At 47.5% G+C, this 17626-nt stretch overlaps 8 non-coding genes across 8 annotated transcripts; all 8 read right to left on the bottom strand.

Annotated features, from left to right (window-relative positions):
• Positions 1–5759: 5759 nt before the first annotated feature.
• LOC142718086 (U2 spliceosomal RNA) lies at positions 5760–5950 on the bottom strand. The gene has a single exon (XR_012872222.1). It is a non-coding gene; the product is annotated as a U2 spliceosomal RNA (small nuclear RNA).
• Positions 5951–7256: 1306 nt separating this feature from the next.
• LOC142718085 (U2 spliceosomal RNA) lies at positions 7257–7447 on the bottom strand. The gene has a single exon (XR_012872221.1). It is a non-coding gene; the product is annotated as a U2 spliceosomal RNA (small nuclear RNA).
• Positions 7448–8753: 1306 nt separating this feature from the next.
• Positions 8754–8944, bottom strand: LOC142718084 (U2 spliceosomal RNA). Its single transcript, XR_012872220.1, has one exon. It is a non-coding gene; the product is annotated as a U2 spliceosomal RNA (small nuclear RNA).
• Positions 8945–10250: 1306 nt separating this feature from the next.
• On the bottom strand, positions 10251–10441 carry LOC142718131 (U2 spliceosomal RNA). Its single transcript, XR_012872268.1, has one exon. It is a non-coding gene; the product is annotated as a U2 spliceosomal RNA (small nuclear RNA).
• Positions 10442–11747: 1306 nt separating this feature from the next.
• Positions 11748–11938, bottom strand: LOC142718119 (U2 spliceosomal RNA). Its single transcript, XR_012872255.1, has one exon. It is a non-coding gene; the product is annotated as a U2 spliceosomal RNA (small nuclear RNA).
• A 1306-nt stretch (positions 11939–13244) lies between these two features.
• LOC142718107 (U2 spliceosomal RNA) lies at positions 13245–13435 on the bottom strand. The gene has a single exon (XR_012872243.1). It is a non-coding gene; the product is annotated as a U2 spliceosomal RNA (small nuclear RNA).
• Positions 13436–14741: 1306 nt separating this feature from the next.
• LOC142718095 (U2 spliceosomal RNA) lies at positions 14742–14932 on the bottom strand. The gene has a single exon (XR_012872231.1). It is a non-coding gene; the product is annotated as a U2 spliceosomal RNA (small nuclear RNA).
• Positions 14933–16238: 1306 nt separating this feature from the next.
• Positions 16239–16429, bottom strand: LOC142718083 (U2 spliceosomal RNA). The gene has a single exon (XR_012872219.1). It is a non-coding gene; the product is annotated as a U2 spliceosomal RNA (small nuclear RNA).
• Positions 16430–17626: the final 1197 nt, after the last annotated feature.

Genomic DNA, 17626 nt, shown 5'->3' with positions numbered 1-17626 from the left:
TTGGAACCCCATAAAAACATAAAACAGATCCTGGTCACTTTTTTAATATATAAAATTGTTGGAGGGAAAACCATAGCTACATAAAGCATTATGGGTAATAAAACAGATTTAATTATTAAAACTTTTCCCTCCATGGTGAGATTTCTCAAATTCCACATTAAAACCTTTTTTTCCATTTTGGCAATTACTGAATCCCAATTGGGTCTCCCATCGTTTTCTTGATTAAAAACAATTCCTAAAATTTTTATCTGATCCTGCTGCATGTTAACTCCTGGTGTCACAGAGGAATCCCATACACCAGTATAAAAACAGTCACACTTATCAACGTTTAATTTAAAACCAGAGGCTTCACAAAAAAAGCCGGTGTTCCTCAATGCCCGTCTCATAGAAGCGGCGTCTGGGCATAGGACGGTGGCGTCATCCATATAGCCTAGGATTTTTACCTGGTTCCCCCTTCCTCCAGGTATGGGCACGCCTCTGATGACTTTATCATCTCTTATTAGGGTGAACAGAGGTTCTATGGCACAAATAAAAAGGAGCGGAGACAACGGGCACCCCTGTTTCACCCCTGATAAAAGAGGAACACCTTTAGTTAAAAATCCGTTGATAGAAATTTGGCTAAAACAGGATCGATATAAAAGCTTAATACGTGTTAAAATAATTTCAGGAACAGCCATCTTTTTAAGAACCATAAAAAGATATTCATGGGAGACCCGGTCAAAAGCCTTCTCGAAATCTAAGGATAAAATAGCAAGGCTTTGACCCCTTTCTTTAAAATACCAAATGATGTCACGTAAAATATTCAGGGACTCAGTAATTGACCTCCCAGGTACCCCACATACCTGGTTTGGATGGATTAATTTCTGAATAAAAGGTTTAAAACGGATTGTTATTAGTTTAGCTAAAATTTTACAATCAACGTTTAAAAGAGTAATAGGGCGCCAGTTTTTTAACTGGTCCCTCTCACCTTTTTTAAAAATTAAGGACACAATCCCCCTCCTCCAGGAAGGGGGCAGCTCTTCAGTAATAAAAACTTCCTTATACAATAAAAACATGTCATTCTTTAAAATTTCCCAAAAAGCATGATAAAATTCGATGGGCAGACCATCTTCCCCAGGAGCTTTCCCATTAGAAAAACTTTTAAAAGCAAATAAAAGTTCCTCCAAGGTAATATTACGGGATAAAACTTCCTGGTCTAAAATATCTAGCTTGGCATCAAGGGAATTAAGAACATGTTCTAAAAAGGAAGGATCAATATTTTTCTTGTTAAAAAGAGATTGGTAGAAATTAAAAGCAGAATTTAAAATGCCGACCATAGTGGTTTCTCCTTCAAGGTTTAAAATGACATCTCGTTTATCCATTACCTTTTTGAAGAAGAACCGGGAACACTTCTCGCCATCCTCGAGGTGCTTTACATGTGAATTAAAAATTATTTGTTTCCCTTTCTCTTCTATGGCATGTTTTATTTCAGCTTTAAGATTTAAGATATCATCATCAACATCCATACCAATCTCCTTCAATTTAAAAAGTACATGTAAACGTTTATTAAGAACATAAAACCATTGTTTTCTCTCTTTTGCTTTCTTCTTACCTGCTCGAATAAAAAAAGCTCTGATTTTGGGTTTAATGCCCTCCCACCAGTGTAGCATAGGCTGACTGGGCGCTCTATGGGACTGCCAACACTGGTAGGTCCGCACAAACTCCTCTTTAATGATGGGGTCCTCCAGGAGTGTGGTGTTTAGTCTCCAGGGACCCCTACAAGCTTTTTGCTCTCCCTCTAGCTCCAGGTGCACTGAAAGGAGCTTGTGATCAGATAAAATATTTGTTAAAAGCAAACATTTTTTGGGAATAAAACTATTAGAAGTGAAAATAAAATCAATTCTGGAGCTCACTCTTCCATTGGACCAGGTGGGGCCTGGGTCCGCAGGCAAGAGTTCCCTCCAGCAGTCTTTCAATTTAAAATCACCAATAAAATTCTTGAGCAGGTAAGAAGTACGGTCAATTTTTCGATTAAAATCCCCACCCTGCCGGTGTTCTCCATCTCGCACACAGTTAAAATCACCACCCACCAGCAGGGGGGTAGACCCAACACAAAACAATGGTAAAATCTCTAATAGTTCTGCCCTCTCCTGTTTGGTAGGAGGGGCATAAACGTTTAAAACACGAATTAAAATTCCATTAAAAAGCAAATGTATTAAAATAGCTCTGCCGGGCATGATTTCAGTCACTGTTTGGATGGAGATAAAACGACCTCGGCAGAGCAATCCAACCCCCGCAGAGCGACAGTCATTTCCACCAGACCAGACTGAGGGGCCTAGTTTCCAGTCCATCTTTAAATCTTGATATTCCAAGTCATTAGGGATTCCACATTCTTGAAGCAGGCAAAGGTCAAAGTCCACAGTCTCTAAAAATGAAAATAAAGCAGTCCTGCGGACAGGGCTCTTTAGGGACCTCACATTTAGTGAGGCGACTTTGATAGGAACCAACATAGTCTTAGTTGAGGTCAGGGTCCGAACCAGAAGAGTCGTATTCGGAGATCAGCTGCGAGTCTGGACCCCCTTTTTGAGGGGTCAATAAATCTTGAATGTTGGTAGGGTCAGAGCCAGATACGTGGGCGGCTCCAACCCCCACACTGCTCTCATCCGAACTCCGATAGGCAGCTTTCCTCCGAACTCCGGACTCCTCTTCCTCTCGCTGTCTCTTTGCAGAATGGCTCCTATCCATCTCCTCGAAGTCGCTCTCACCCATCTCTGGCCCCTGGCTGAAGATATCGCTGATGTCCTTCCTGGGCAGCTGCACAGGGGCCTGTGAGGTCCCATCACTCTTGGCAACCTTTGCCTGCTTACGGGGAGCCTTCATCGCAAGCCCCTCCACAACCGCAGTGGAGGAACTTTGCTCTGACCCCCCCGTTGACCGGAAATGGTCAAAACGAGGCTCCAATCCAGCATATTTTAGGGTTTTCTTAATGGAGCCCTCGTCTGACACAGAGTGTCTCCGCTCCATGCCCACACTCTTGGGACAGGCGTCAGGTCCTACTGCAGAACCTACGGAGCCACGACGCCTGTCGCTAACCACTGCCTCAACAGGGTCCACTGCAGGCGGAGCAGAGGACCTGTTTGCAGAGGTGCCGGTCAACTTATGTCCAGCAGAGTCAGAATTCCTCCTGCTCTGCCTGGACCCGGTGGAATCCCTATGGCCGTCCCTCGAGGCTGACATCGGTGGGCCCCCCGATGGAGCTGTGAAGGACTTTGGCCTGGACCCCTCAGTCGTCAATGCTCGTTTTGGGGCATTACCAGCGGCGTCTGCACATGTTGCAAACTGCCGCTCTGGCCCTGGTCTGGGTAGCCCAGATTTCGCTCTGCGGGGGCAATCTTTAAAAGCATGCCCAGTCATGCCGCACAGATTGCACAACACCTCGGAACTGCATTTTGCCGCTACGTGTCCAACCTGGCCACACCTGTTACACTGCACCACATGGGGCCGGTCACAATGTTCTCTGGTGTGGCCATATCTCAAGCAGTTCCGGCAGGCTATTGGCATCTGGGGGTAAAATAGGAATCCTCGATTCTTCCCAATGGCAAAGTTCTGGGGTGGGTGATGTAAGCCTCCAATGCCATTGGGATCCTGGCGGAACTTCACCCAATATTTCCTTTTGCCATTCCAGAAGCTCTGGGTGTTCAAGATTTTATGTGAGAAGCGGACCTCCCTGCAGTAACGACTGAGGAAGGTTTCAATGTCACACTCTGAGACAAATGGACTGAACATGCACATCACGAGCGGGACTTCTTCCTCCCCGTAGAGGAATAAAAAGTTCAGTCCATTTAGCCGCTCCTCACTCTGGTCCGCATCAGACAATCTTTTGTGCATGTTGTCGCAACATGCCGCGGCCGTAAAGGATACGGTGTACCGACCGCGGCTTTCCTGGTCGTTGAGACACAGGATGTCCGCCCGCTTGAGCCCCAGGAAGTCCAGCAGAATCACCTCCACAATGAAGCGAAGGTTCTTCCGCTGGCGATGGCCTTCTTCCACCTCGATGCGGACGGACTGGCGCAACCGGGTGTCCCCGGATGCAAATCCAAATGTATATGGCATTTTCAGTGCCTGGGGGCTAAGCCTGTCCCTTATAGCAGCAAGGGCTCAGATTCCACAATTAAGTGGAACCCTCCCCCAAGGCCAAGGATTAGGGTACCCCAGACACCTACGAAGCCCGATAAACGCCCTCGGAACGCTCTTAGAAAAACGCCTCAAGGCCGGTTGACCTCTTGGGTAAGGCGCGATCGCAACTCGTTGTCCGGGGGCTAAGCCCACTCCCCAAATAGCAGCAAGGGGGTGAAGTCTCTCTGTGAAAAGAGACGATCCCCCAAGGCCAAGGAGCAGGGTACCCCGGACACCTCCCAACAAAACCAGATACAGAAATACTACACCTGATCTTGCCAAAAGGCCGAGAAGCGATAACCCGAGCGGCCCTTGCCTTGCCCGAGCCTGTCCCATACTGCTGTTCACCCCTTGCAGCGATTGATTCAGCCTACTCCTAGGCAATTCCATGGGGCCCTGCAGGCTCACACACATTTACAGCTACTAAGCGGGAGGGAGGTGAATAAAGGCCGGAGAGGAAGCTACACAGGATTTGCTTCTTTTGCTTGCACCACAATGCAGTGCTGAAAGAGGAGGAATCTACATAAAAACGCCTTCCTGGCAACGCCCAAATGCCCTCCTGCCATGCAGATAAACACTGGCAGCGGCAGCAAGTGCATGCCCACAGCCACCCCTTGTTCCTTCACACCTTGTATCAGCTGTAATCCAGTCCAGTCCAGTCCAGTGCTGCCTGCTGAGCAGCACTGACCAACACTGCCTGGGCCCAGGCTTTTATCTATCTCTGAGGCAGGCCCCATTATGATGTCAGAAAGCTGGCTCTGGAATCCTGAGGGCTCCACTATGACACGTGCAAAGTTCCGTCTGAACTTTATATAAGACGGTGCGGCTCAGTCAGTCACTCAGTGTTGCCTGAGAGGGCAACACTGCAACAGCCGGCCGCCAGGCTGTCTTTTTTTTGCACATTTATTTGCCTCCAGGAGGCCACAAGAGGGAGACAAGGGACTGCAAAATGGAAAATAGGCATCCACCAACTTTACAGACAACTTCTCTTTGCTCCTACAACCTCCATCCTTGCACAGTTTGTTATTCTTCCAGGTAACATAGTAACAAATCCAAATTGCTGCTCTCTTTGTAGGCAAGCAAGGGTTTGTTGCAACTGCAATTCTTACTTCTTCTTGGAAATGTAGGGACGACAGTACATTCCATCACATCCATCTAGTGTACACAGGTAGGTCCATTGTGGCGGGCGGGCTGCTTTAATGGCTGTTTGCTGTTCCCCCTACTCCACTCCACTATTTGACTGTGGTGCTGCATCAATCAATCAGTGGCTGGCTCAGGTGCAGCTCTTTAACCTACCTAAAAGGGAGGGCGGAGAGAAGACAAGGAAGGTGAATGAGCTGTTCCAATGTGAAATGCCGGAAACACAGAAACACAGAAGACACACACACACACACACACACACACACACACACACAACAAGAGGTGGCAATGTATTAATTAATTGCATTTAATAAATGAGCTCATTATCACACATGACTGTACAAATGCATTGTCCAACAGGTGTTGAAATAATGGGATTAAAAGGGGAGATCCCATCAGAAAGACAAAAACAATAGCAAACACAAATAGCACTTTTGGAATCTGATTTTAGTCAACACATAAGGGAAGGGTGCACCGGTCCTGGAAATACTGCAATACCAGGTCAATGCGTGGAGTGGACAGAGCAAGCTCTATTTCCATCTCCCTGTTCTAAAAATCCATTTAATATATGGTCCCCAGATAGGGGACGTATCAGATATTAAACTGATAAGAACAGATACTACACTTGATCTTAGCCAAAAGGCCGAGAAGCGATAACCCGAGCGGCCCTTGCCTTGCCCGAGCCTGTCCCATACTGCTGTTCACCCCTTGCAGCGATTGATTCAGCCTACTCCTAGGCAATTCCATGGGGCCCTGCAGGCTCACACACATTTACAGCTACTAAGCGGGAGGGAGGTGAATAAAGGCCGGAGAGGAAGCTACACAGGATTTGCTTCTTTTGCTTGCACCACAATGCAGTGCTGAAAGAGGAGGAATCTACATAAAAACGCCTTCCTGGCAACGCCCAAATGCCCTCCTGCCATGCAGATAAACACTGGCAGCGGCAGCAAGTGCATGCCCACAGCCACCCCTTGTTCCTTCACACCTTGTATCAGCTGTAATCCAGTCCAGTCCAGTCCAGTGCTGCCTGCTGAGCAGCACTGACCAACACTGCCTGGGCCCAGGCTTTTATCTATCTCTGAGGCAGGCCCCATTATGATGTCAGAAAGCTGGCTCTGGAATCCTGAGGGCTCCACTATGACACGTGCAAAGTTCCGTCTGAACTTTATATAAGACGGTGCGGCTCAGTCAGTCACTCAGTGTTGCCTGAGAGGGCAACACTGCAACAGCCGGCCGCCAGGCTGTCTTTTTTTTGCACATTTATTTGCCTCCAGGAGGCCACAAGAGGGAGACAAGGGACTGCAAAATGGAAAATAGGCATCCACCAACTTTACAGACAACTTCTCTTTGCTCCTACAACCTCCATCCTTGCACAGTTTGTTATTCTTCCAGGTAACATAGTAACAAATCCAAATTGCTGCTCTCTTTGTAGGCAAGCAAGGGTTTGTTGCAACTGCAATTCTTACTTCTTCTTGGAAATGTAGGGACGACAGTACATTCCATCACATCCATCTAGTGTACACAGGTAGGTCCATTGTGGCGGGCGGGCTGCTTTAATGGCTGTTTGCTGTTCCCCCTACTCCACTCCACTATTTGACTGTGGTGCTGCATCAATCAATCAGTGGCTGGCTCAGGTGCAGCTCTTTAACCTACCTAAAAGGGAGGGCGGAGAGAAGACAAGGAAGGTGAATGAGCTGTTCCAATGTGAAATGCCGGAAACACAGAAACACAGAAGACACACACACACACACACACACACACACACACACACAACAAGAGGTGGCAATGTATTAATTAATTGCATTTAATAAATGAGCTCATTATCACACATGACTGTACAAATGCATTGTCCAACAGGTGTTGAAATAATGGGATTAAAAGGGGAGATCCCATCAGAAAGACAAAAACAATAGCAAACACAAATAGCACTTTTGGAATCTGATTTTAGTCAACACATAAGGGAAGGGTGCACCGGTCCTGGAAATACTGCAATACCAGGTCAATGCGTGGAGTGGACAGAGCAAGCTCTATTTCCATCTCCCTGTTCTAAAAATCCATTTAATATATGGTCCCCAGATAGGGGACGTATCAGATATTAAACTGATAAGAACAGATACTACACTTGATCTTAGCCAAAAGGCCGAGAAGCGATAACCCGAGCGGCCCTTGCCTTGCCCGAGCCTGTCCCATACTGCTGTTCACCCCTTGCAGCGATTGATTCAGCCTACTCCTAGGCAATTCCATGGGGCCCTGCAGGCTCACACACATTTACAGCTACTAAGCGGGAGGGAGGTGAATAAAGGCCGGAGAGGAAGCTACACAGGATTTGCTTCTTTTGCTTGCACCACAATGCAGTGCTGAAAGAGGAGGAATCTACATAAAAACGCCTTCCTGGCAACGCCCAAATGCCCTCCTGCCATGCAGATAAACACTGGCAGCGGCAGCAAGTGCATGCCCACAGCCACCCCTTGTTCCTTCACACCTTGTATCAGCTGTAATCCAGTCCAGTCCAGTCCAGTGCTGCCTGCTGAGCAGCACTGACCAACACTGCCTGGGCCCAGGCTTTTATCTATCTCTGAGGCAGGCCCCATTATGATGTCAGAAAGCTGGCTCTGGAATCCTGAGGGCTCCACTATGACACGTGCAAAGTTCCGTCTGAACTTTATATAAGACGGTGCGGCTCAGTCAGTCACTCAGTGTTGCCTGAGAGGGCAACACTGCAACAGCCGGCCGCCAGGCTGTCTTTTTTTTGCACATTTATTTGCCTCCAGGAGGCCACAAGAGGGAGACAAGGGACTGCAAAATGGAAAATAGGCATCCACCAACTTTACAGACAACTTCTCTTTGCTCCTACAACCTCCATCCTTGCACAGTTTGTTATTCTTCCAGGTAACATAGTAACAAATCCAAATTGCTGCTCTCTTTGTAGGCAAGCAAGGGTTTGTTGCAACTGCAATTCTTACTTCTTCTTGGAAATGTAGGGACGACAGTACATTCCATCACATCCATCTAGTGTACACAGGTAGGTCCATTGTGGCGGGCGGGCTGCTTTAATGGCTGTTTGCTGTTCCCCCTACTCCACTCCACTATTTGACTGTGGTGCTGCATCAATCAATCAGTGGCTGGCTCAGGTGCAGCTCTTTAACCTACCTAAAAGGGAGGGCGGAGAGAAGACAAGGAAGGTGAATGAGCTGTTCCAATGTGAAATGCCGGAAACACAGAAACACAGAAGACACACACACACACACACACACACACACACACACACAACAAGAGGTGGCAATGTATTAATTAATTGCATTTAATAAATGAGCTCATTATCACACATGACTGTACAAATGCATTGTCCAACAGGTGTTGAAATAATGGGATTAAAAGGGGAGATCCCATCAGAAAGACAAAAACAATAGCAAACACAAATAGCACTTTTGGAATCTGATTTTAGTCAACACATAAGGGAAGGGTGCACCGGTCCTGGAAATACTGCAATACCAGGTCAATGCGTGGAGTGGACAGAGCAAGCTCTATTTCCATCTCCCTGTTCTAAAAATCCATTTAATATATGGTCCCCAGATAGGGGACGTATCAGATATTAAACTGATAAGAACAGATACTACACTTGATCTTAGCCAAAAGGCCGAGAAGCGATAACCCGAGCGGCCCTTGCCTTGCCCGAGCCTGTCCCATACTGCTGTTCACCCCTTGCAGCGATTGATTCAGCCTACTCCTAGGCAATTCCATGGGGCCCTGCAGGCTCACACACATTTACAGCTACTAAGCGGGAGGGAGGTGAATAAAGGCCGGAGAGGAAGCTACACAGGATTTGCTTCTTTTGCTTGCACCACAATGCAGTGCTGAAAGAGGAGGAATCTACATAAAAACGCCTTCCTGGCAACGCCCAAATGCCCTCCTGCCATGCAGATAAACACTGGCAGCGGCAGCAAGTGCATGCCCACAGCCACCCCTTGTTCCTTCACACCTTGTATCAGCTGTAATCCAGTCCAGTCCAGTCCAGTGCTGCCTGCTGAGCAGCACTGACCAACACTGCCTGGGCCCAGGCTTTTATCTATCTCTGAGGCAGGCCCCATTATGATGTCAGAAAGCTGGCTCTGGAATCCTGAGGGCTCCACTATGACACGTGCAAAGTTCCGTCTGAACTTTATATAAGACGGTGCGGCTCAGTCAGTCACTCAGTGTTGCCTGAGAGGGCAACACTGCAACAGCCGGCCGCCAGGCTGTCTTTTTTTTGCACATTTATTTGCCTCCAGGAGGCCACAAGAGGGAGACAAGGGACTGCAAAATGGAAAATAGGCATCCACCAACTTTACAGACAACTTCTCTTTGCTCCTACAACCTCCATCCTTGCACAGTTTGTTATTCTTCCAGGTAACATAGTAACAAATCCAAATTGCTGCTCTCTTTGTAGGCAAGCAAGGGTTTGTTGCAACTGCAATTCTTACTTCTTCTTGGAAATGTAGGGACGACAGTACATTCCATCACATCCATCTAGTGTACACAGGTAGGTCCATTGTGGCGGGCGGGCTGCTTTAATGGCTGTTTGCTGTTCCCCCTACTCCACTCCACTATTTGACTGTGGTGCTGCATCAATCAATCAGTGGCTGGCTCAGGTGCAGCTCTTTAACCTACCTAAAAGGGAGGGCGGAGAGAAGACAAGGAAGGTGAATGAGCTGTTCCAATGTGAAATGCCGGAAACACAGAAACACAGAAGACACACACACACACACACACACACACACACACACACAACAAGAGGTGGCAATGTATTAATTAATTGCATTTAATAAATGAGCTCATTATCACACATGACTGTACAAATGCATTGTCCAACAGGTGTTGAAATAATGGGATTAAAAGGGGAGATCCCATCAGAAAGACAAAAACAATAGCAAACACAAATAGCACTTTTGGAATCTGATTTTAGTCAACACATAAGGGAAGGGTGCACCGGTCCTGGAAATACTGCAATACCAGGTCAATGCGTGGAGTGGACAGAGCAAGCTCTATTTCCATCTCCCTGTTCTAAAAATCCATTTAATATATGGTCCCCAGATAGGGGACGTATCAGATATTAAACTGATAAGAACAGATACTACACTTGATCTTAGCCAAAAGGCCGAGAAGCGATAACCCGAGCGGCCCTTGCCTTGCCCGAGCCTGTCCCATACTGCTGTTCACCCCTTGCAGCGATTGATTCAGCCTACTCCTAGGCAATTCCATGGGGCCCTGCAGGCTCACACACATTTACAGCTACTAAGCGGGAGGGAGGTGAATAAAGGCCGGAGAGGAAGCTACACAGGATTTGCTTCTTTTGCTTGCACCACAATGCAGTGCTGAAAGAGGAGGAATCTACATAAAAACGCCTTCCTGGCAACGCCCAAATGCCCTCCTGCCATGCAGATAAACACTGGCAGCGGCAGCAAGTGCATGCCCACAGCCACCCCTTGTTCCTTCACACCTTGTATCAGCTGTAATCCAGTCCAGTCCAGTCCAGTGCTGCCTGCTGAGCAGCACTGACCAACACTGCCTGGGCCCAGGCTTTTATCTATCTCTGAGGCAGGCCCCATTATGATGTCAGAAAGCTGGCTCTGGAATCCTGAGGGCTCCACTATGACACGTGCAAAGTTCCGTCTGAACTTTATATAAGACGGTGCGGCTCAGTCAGTCACTCAGTGTTGCCTGAGAGGGCAACACTGCAACAGCCGGCCGCCAGGCTGTCTTTTTTTTGCACATTTATTTGCCTCCAGGAGGCCACAAGAGGGAGACAAGGGACTGCAAAATGGAAAATAGGCATCCACCAACTTTACAGACAACTTCTCTTTGCTCCTACAACCTCCATCCTTGCACAGTTTGTTATTCTTCCAGGTAACATAGTAACAAATCCAAATTGCTGCTCTCTTTGTAGGCAAGCAAGGGTTTGTTGCAACTGCAATTCTTACTTCTTCTTGGAAATGTAGGGACGACAGTACATTCCATCACATCCATCTAGTGTACACAGGTAGGTCCATTGTGGCGGGCGGGCTGCTTTAATGGCTGTTTGCTGTTCCCCCTACTCCACTCCACTATTTGACTGTGGTGCTGCATCAATCAATCAGTGGCTGGCTCAGGTGCAGCTCTTTAACCTACCTAAAAGGGAGGGCGGAGAGAAGACAAGGAAGGTGAATGAGCTGTTCCAATGTGAAATGCCGGAAACACAGAAACACAGAAGACACACACACACACACACACACACACACACACACACAACAAGAGGTGGCAATGTATTAATTAATTGCATTTAATAAATGAGCTCATTATCACACATGACTGTACAAATGCATTGTCCAACAGGTGTTGAAATAATGGGATTAAAAGGGGAGATCCCATCAGAAAGACAAAAACAATAGCAAACACAAATAGCACTTTTGGAATCTGATTTTAGTCAACACATAAGGGAAGGGTGCACCGGTCCTGGAAATACTGCAATACCAGGTCAATGCGTGGAGTGGACAGAGCAAGCTCTATTTCCATCTCCCTGTTCTAAAAATCCATTTAATATATGGTCCCCAGATAGGGGACGTATCAGATATTAAACTGATAAGAACAGATACTACACTTGATCTTAGCCAAAAGGCCGAGAAGCGATAACCCGAGCGGCCCTTGCCTTGCCCGAGCCTGTCCCATACTGCTGTTCACCCCTTGCAGCGATTGATTCAGCCTACTCCTAGGCAATTCCATGGGGCCCTGCAGGCTCACACACATTTACAGCTACTAAGCGGGAGGGAGGTGAATAAAGGCCGGAGAGGAAGCTACACAGGATTTGCTTCTTTTGCTTGCACCACAATGCAGTGCTGAAAGAGGAGGAATCTACATAAAAACGCCTTCCTGGCAACGCCCAAATGCCCTCCTGCCATGCAGATAAACACTGGCAGCGGCAGCAAGTGCATGCCCACAGCCACCCCTTGTTCCTTCACACCTTGTATCAGCTGTAATCCAGTCCAGTCCAGTCCAGTGCTGCCTGCTGAGCAGCACTGACCAACACTGCCTGGGCCCAGGCTTTTATCTATCTCTGAGGCAGGCCCCATTATGATGTCAGAAAGCTGGCTCTGGAATCCTGAGGGCTCCACTATGACACGTGCAAAGTTCCGTCTGAACTTTATATAAGACGGTGCGGCTCAGTCAGTCACTCAGTGTTGCCTGAGAGGGCAACACTGCAACAGCCGGCCGCCAGGCTGTCTTTTTTTTGCACATTTATTTGCCTCCAGGAGGCCACAAGAGGGAGACAAGGGACTGCAAAATGGAAAATAGGCATCCACCAACTTTACAGACAACTTCTCTTTGCTCCTACAACCTCCATCCTTGCACAGTTTGTTATTCTTCCAGGTAACATAGTAACAAATCCAAATTGCTGCTCTCTTTGTAGGCAAGCAAGGGTTTGTTGCAACTGCAATTCTTACTTCTTCTTGGAAATGTAGGGACGACAGTACATTCCATCACATCCATCTAGTGTACACAGGTAGGTCCATTGTGGCGGGCGGGCTGCTTTAATGGCTGTTTGCTGTTCCCCCTACTCCACTCCACTATTTGACTGTGGTGCTGCATCAATCAATCAGTGGCTGGCTCAGGTGCAGCTCTTTAACCTACCTAAAAGGGAGGGCGGAGAGAAGACAAGGAAGGTGAATGAGCTGTTCCAATGTGAAATGCCGGAAACACAGAAACACAGAAGACACACACACACACACACACACACACACACACACACAACAAGAGGTGGCAATGTATTAATTAATTGCATTTAATAAATGAGCTCATTATCACACATGACTGTACAAATGCATTGTCCAACAGGTGTTGAAATAATGGGATTAAAAGGGGAGATCCCATCAGAAAGACAAAAACAATAGCAAACACAAATAGCACTTTTGGAATCTGATTTTAGTCAACACATAAGGGAAGGGTGCACCGGTCCTGGAAATACTGCAATACCAGGTCAATGCGTGGAGTGGACAGAGCAAGCTCTATTTCCATCTCCCTGTTCTAAAAATCCATTTAATATATGGTCCCCAGATAGGGGACGTATCAGATATTAAACTGATAAGAACAGATACTACACTTGATCTTAGCCAAAAGGCCGAGAAGCGATAACCCGAGCGGCCCTTGCCTTGCCCGAGCCTGTCCCATACTGCTGTTCACCCCTTGCAGCGATTGATTCAGCCTACTCCTAGGCAATTCCATGGGGCCCTGCAGGCTCACACACATTTACAGCTACTAAGCGGGAGGGAGGTGAATAAAGGCCGGAGAGGAAGCTACACAGGATTTGCTTCTTTTGCTTGCACCACAATGCAGTGCTGAAAGAGGAGGAATCTACATAAAAACGCCTTCCTGGCAACGCCCAAATGCCCTCCTGCCATGCAGATAAACACTGGCAGCGGCAGCAAGTGCATGCCCACAGCCACCCCTTGTTCCTTCACACCTTGTATCAGCTGTAATCCAGTCCAGTCCAGTCCAGTGCTGCCTGCTGAGCAGCACTGACCAACACTGCCTGGGCCCAGGCTTTTATCTATCTCTGAGGCAGGCCCCATTATGATGTCAGAAAGCTGGCTCTGGAATCCTGAGGGCTCCACTATGACACGTGCAAAGTTCCGTCTGAACTTTATATAAGACGGTGCGGCTCAGTCAGTCACTCAGTGTTGCCTGAGAGGGCAACACTGCAACAGCCGGCCGCCAGGCTGTCTTTTTTTTGCACATTTATTTGCCTCCAGGAGGCCACAAGAGGGAGACAAGGGACTGCAAAATGGAAAATAGGCATCCACCAACTTTACAGACAACTTCTCTTTGCTCCTACAACCTCCATCCTTGCACAGTTTGTTATTCTTCCAGGTAACATAGTAACAAATCCAAATTGCTGCTCTCTTTGTAGGCAAGCAAGGGTTTGTTGCAACTGCAATTCTTACTTCTTCTTGGAAATGTAGGGACGACAGTACATTCCATCACATCCATCTAGTGTACACAGGTAGGTCCATTGTGGCGGGCGGGCTGCTTTAATGGCTGTTTGCTGTTCCCCCTACTCCACTCCACTATTTGACTGTGGTGCTGCATCAATCAATCAGTGGCTGGCTCAGGTGCAGCTCTTTAACCTACCTAAAAGGGAGGGCGGAGAGAAGACAAGGAAGGTGAATGAGCTGTTCCAATGTGAAATGCCGGAAACACAGAAACACAGAAGACACACACACACACACACACACACACACACACACACAACAAGAGGTGGCAATGTATTAATTAATTGCATTTAATAAATGAGCTCATTATCACACATGACTGTACAAATGCATTGTCCAACAGGTGTTGAAATAATGGGATTAAAAGGGGAGATCCCATCAGAAAGACAAAAACAATAGCAAACACAAATAGCACTTTTGGAATCTGATTTTAGTCAACACATAAGGGAAGGGTGCACCGGTCCTGGAAATACTGCAATACCAGGTCAATGCGTGGAGTGGACAGAGCAAGCTCTATTTCCATCTCCCTGTTCTAAAAATCCATTTAATATATGGTCCCCAGATAGGGGACGTATCAGATATTAAACTGATAAGAACAGATACTACACTTGATCTTAGCCAAAAGGCCGAGAAGCGATAACCCGAGCGGCCCTTGCCTTGCCCGAGCCTGTCCCATACTGCTGTTCACCCCTTGCAGCGATTGATTCAGCCTACTCCTAGGCAATTCCATGGGGCCCTGCAGGCTCACACACATTTACAGCTACTAAGCGGGAGGGAGGTGAATAAAGGCCGGAGAGGAAGCTACACAGGATTTGCTTCTTTTGCTTGCACCACAATGCAGTGCTGAAAGAGGAGGAATCTACATAAAAACGCCTTCCTGGCAACGCCCAAATGCCCTCCTGCCATGCAGATAAACACTGGCAGCGGCAGCAAGTGCATGCCCACAGCCACCCCTTGTTCCTTCACACCTTGTATCAGCTGTAATCCAGTCCAGTCCAGTCCAGTGCTGCCTGCTGAGCAGCACTGACCAACACTGCCTGGGCCCAGGCTTTTATCTATCTCTGAGGCAGGCCCCATTATGATGTCAGAAAGCTGGCTCTGGAATCCTGAGGGCTCCACTATGACACGTGCAAAGTTCCGTCTGAACTTTATATAAGACGGTGCGGCTCAGTCAGTCACTCAGTGTTGCCTGAGAGGGCAACACTGCAACAGCCGGCCGCCAGGCTGTCTTTTTTTTGCACATTTATTTGCCTCCAGGAGGCCACAAGAGGGAGACAAGGGACTGCAAAATGGAAAATAGGCATCCACCAACTTTACAGACAACTTCTCTTTGCTCCTACAACCTCCATCCTTGCACAGTTTGTTATTCTTCCAGGTAACATAGTAACAAATCCAAATTGCTGCTCTCTTTGTAGGCAAGCAAGGGTTTGTTGCAACTGCAATTCTTACTTCTTCTTGGAAATGTAGGGACGACAGTACATTCCATCACATCCATCTAGTGTACACAGGTAGGTCCATTGTGGCGGGCGGGCTGCTTTAATGGCTGTTTGCTGTTCCCCCTACTCCACTCCACTATTTGACTGTGGTGCTGCATCAATCAATCAGTGGCTGGCTCAGGTGCAGCTCTTTAACCTACCTAAAAGGGAGGGCGGAGAGAAGACAAGGAAGGTGAATGAGCTGTTCCAATGTGAAATGCCGGAAACACAGAAACACAGAAGACACACACACACACACACACACACACACACACACACAACAAGAGGTGGCAATGTATTAATTAATTGCATTTAATAAATGAGCTCATTATCACACATGACTGTACAAATGCATTGTCCAACAGGTGTTGAAATAATGGGATTAAAAGGGGAGATCCCATCAGAAAGACAAAAACAATAGCAAACACAAATAGCACTTTTGGAATCTGATTTTAGTCAACACATAAGGGAAGGGTGCACCGGTCCTGGAAATACTGCAATACCAGGTCAATGCGTGGAGTGGACAGAGCAAGCTCTATTTCCATCTCCCTGTTCTAAAAATCCATTTAATATATGGTCCCCAGATAGGGGACGTATCAGATATTAAACTGATAAGAACAGATACTACACTTGATCTTAGCCAAAAGGCCGAGAAGCGATAACCCGAGCGGCCCTTGCCTTGCCCGAGCCTGTCCCATACTGCTGTTCACCCCTTGCAGCGATTGATTCAGCCTACTCCTAGGCAATTCCATGGGGCCCTGCAGGCTCACACACATTTACAGCTACTAAGCGGGAGGGAGGTGAATAAAGGCCGGAGAGGAAGCTACACAGGATTTGCTTCTTTTGCTTGCACCACAATGCAGTGCTGAAAGAGGAGGAATCTACATAAAAACGCCTTCCTGGCAACGCCCAAATGCCCTCCTGCCATGCAGATAAACACTGGCAGCGGCAGCAAGTGCATGCCCACAGCCACCCCTTGTTCCTTCACACCTTGTATCAGCTGTAATCCAGTCCAGTCCAGTCCAGTGCTGCCTGCTGAGCAGCACTGACCAACACTGCCTGGGCCCAGGCTTTTATCTATCTCTGAGGCAGGCCCCATTATGATGTCAGAAAGCTGGCTCTGGAATCCTGAGGGCTCCACTATGACACGTGCAAAGTTCCGTCTGAACTTTATATAAGACGGTGCGGCTCAGTCAGTCACTCAGTGTTGCCTGAGAGGGCAACACTGCAACAGCCGGCCGCCAGGCTGTCTTTTTTTTGCACATTTATTTGCCTCCAGGAGGCCACAAGAGGGAGACAAGGGACTGCAAAATGGAAAATAGGCATCCACCAACTTTACAGACAACTTCTCTTTGCTCCTACAACCTCCATCCTTGCACAGTTTGTTATTCTTCCAGGTAACATAGTAACAAATCCAAATTGCTGCTCTCTTTGTAGGCAAGCAAGGGTTTGTTGCAACTGCAATTCTTACTTCTTCTTGGAAATGTAGGGACGACAGTACATTCCATCACATCCATCTAGTGTACACAGGTAGGTCCATTGTGGCGGGCGGGCTGCTTTAATGGCTGTTTGCTGTTCCCCCTACTCCACTCCACTATTTGACTGTGGTGCTGCATCAATCAATCAGTGGCTGGCTCAGGTGCAGCTCTTTAACCTACCTAAAAGGGAGGGCGGAGAGAAGACAAGGAAGGTGAATGAGCTGTTCCAATGTGAAATGCCGGAAACACAGAAACACAGAAGACACACACACACACACACACACACACACACACACACAACAAGAGGTGGCAATGTATTAATTAATTGCATTTAATAAATGAGCTCATTATCACACATGACTGTACAAATGCATTGTCC

This window comes from Rhinoderma darwinii, unplaced genomic scaffold (genome assembly GCF_050947455.1).
Source record: "Rhinoderma darwinii isolate aRhiDar2 unplaced genomic scaffold, aRhiDar2.hap1 Scaffold_4608, whole genome shotgun sequence".
Taxonomy (NCBI): Eukaryota; Metazoa; Chordata; class Amphibia; order Anura; family Rhinodermatidae; genus Rhinoderma; species Rhinoderma darwinii.
Note: the sequence above shows the minus strand (reverse complement) of the source record. Positions and strands in the feature narration are given on the sequence as shown.